Source organism: Prunus avium, unplaced genomic scaffold, assembly GCF_965620075.1.
Source record: "Prunus avium unplaced genomic scaffold, drPruAviu1.hap1.1 HAP1_SCAFFOLD_42, whole genome shotgun sequence".
Lineage (NCBI taxonomy): Eukaryota > Viridiplantae > Streptophyta > Magnoliopsida > Rosales > Rosaceae > Prunus > Prunus avium.
This window is the reverse complement of record NW_028276900.1, coordinates 75,001-77,500: the sequence shown is the minus strand read 5'-3', so window position 1 is coordinate 77,500 and position 2,500 is coordinate 75,001.

Here is a 2,500-nt window from a genome sequence, read left to right as displayed (position 1 = left end):
GTAAAAATGTCGACAGAATTTTTCGGACCTTGTCCTGCCATGGGCTGCGCGCAGCATGCCGGCAGTCTGTGCGCAGCGTGCGCACAGCATGTCGGCAGCGTGCGCGCTGCTGAGCCTGTCGACAGAAATTTTCGAAACTTGTCCTGCCATGCGCGCGCGCAGCTTGCGCGCGGCGTGCGCGCAGCATGCCGGCAGCCTGCGCGCAGCATGCCGGCAGCCTGCGCGCAGCATGCCGGCAGCCTGTGCGCAGCGTGCGCGCTGCTCAGCCTGTCGACAGAAATTTTCGAAACTTGTCCTGCCATGCGCGCGCGCAGCGTGCGCACAGCATGCCGGCAGCGTGCGCGCAGCATGCCGGCAGCGTGTGCGCAGCGTGCGCGCTTGGGAGCCTGGCCGCAGAATTTTTCGAAACTTGCAATGCCATGCGCGCGCACAGCGTGCGCACAGCATGCCGGCAGCGTGCGCGCAGCATGCCGGCAGCGTGTGCGCAGCGTGCGCGCTTGGGAGCCTGTCGACAGAATTTTTCGAAACTTGCCATGCCATGCGCGCGCACAGCTTGCGCGCAGCGTGTGCACAGCATGCCGGCAGCGTGCGCACAGCATGCCGGCAGCGTGTGCGCAGCGTGCGCGCTTGGCAGCCTGTCGACAGAATTTTTCGAAACTTGCCATGCCATGCGCGCGCACAGCTTGCGCGCAGCGTGTGCACAGCATGCCGGCAGCGTGCGCACAACATGTCGGCAGCGTGCGCGCTCGGGAGCCTGTCGACAGAATTTTTCGAAACTTGCCATGCCATGCGCGCGCACAGCTTGCGCGCAGCGTGCTGATTCTGTCGACAGCGAGGCTAGCGAAACTTCTCCTGCCATGGCGTGCGCGCAGCGTGCTGACTCTGTCGACAGTGAGGCTAGCGAAATTTGTCTTGCCATGGCGTGCGCGCAGCTTGCGCAGCGTGCGCGCAGCCTGTGCGCAGCGTGCGCGCAGCTTGCGCATTCGGTCGACAGTGAGGCTAGCGAAACTTGTCCTGCCGTGGCCTGCGCGCAGCCTTCGCGCAGCATGCGCGCAGCATGTGCGCAGCATGCCGGCAGCCTAGTTCCAGATTTTTTCAAATGTCGACAGAATTTTTCAAACCTTGTCAAACCCCATTTTTATTGAAATTTCCTCGCACAATAAGCTCCCCATAAGTAGTCTATGATTTTTAGGACCTTCTCCAAGTTACAAAACTAAAAAATTCCTCCCGGATTTGTTTTAATGATTTTTTCAATTTTACGACTTCTAAAAATAATAAAAAATACTTCCCGACTTCAAATATTTATGAAACTTTTTCCCATCAGAGATTGCATGTTTCTTAGTATCCCTGCAAAAAATCACGTCCAAATACCTTGTATTGAATTATTTAGAGCCCATTATGACTCCTCGCGCATAGGTGATGTCTCTTCCTGTCAAAGGGCTAAATGCATAAAATGCTATATAGGGGGGTGTGTGTTGCCTGCATATGCATGGCAGCCCATGCCCTCCTAGCTGCAGCCCCCTTCCCCCACGCCACACCCATGTCATGTTGCCTCGATATGTTGCCTCGGTATTATGGGTTTGGTGTCGGGGTCGGGGGGCTGCCACCCATGGCGGTGGTGGCCGGAATCCGGCCGCCGCCACCACGCCGCCGCCATGGGTGAGGGGGAAAAAAAAAGGCGTGGAAAGTTGCGAAATGGGGTTGTCTAGGCTTTTTTTTGGCATGGAAGAGCATGGAGTGCTAGGAACTCCTTCTCAAATGCGCGGGCATGTCGACCACAACCTCATTTCGCAACAACAACCACCCGTGTGGGGTGGCGGTGGGTGGATAGTCGCGGATTGGGGCTTGCCAAGCCAATGTTTTCAAAAAAATTCATCAAAATTAAAAACAAATGTTTTGTTGCCTTCGGATTTGTGGGCGAGCGGTGAGTCGGAGTGGAGCCGGTAAAGTTTAACCTCGGTGTGCATGGTTGTTTTTAGAAACTCAATCCAATGCCGGGGACGTTGAAAGTGACGCTCTTATGAGTTGCAAACCCGCAAGATTTAAAGAACCTTTTCAAAAAAATTTCAAACCAACAAGATTTAAAAACAGAAATTTTCATCAAAATGAAAAACAAATGTTTTGTTGCCTTCGGACTAGTGGGCGAGCGGCGAGTCGGAGCGGAGCCGGTAAAGTTTAACCTCGGTGTGCACGGTTGTTTTTAGAAACTCAATCCAATACCGGGGACGTTGAAAGTGACGCTCTTATGAGTTGCAAACCCACTAGATTTAAAGAACCTTTTCAAAACAATTTCAAACCAACAAGATTTAAACCAACAAAACTAAAAACAAATGTTTCGTTGCAAACAAATTGTGGGCGAGCGGCGAGTCGGAGTGGAGCCGGTAAAGTTTAACCTCGGTGTGCACGGTTGTTTTTAGAAACTCAATCCAATACCGGGGACGTTGAAAGTGACGCTCTTATGAGTTGCAAACCCACAAGATTTTAAAAACTTTTTGAAAAT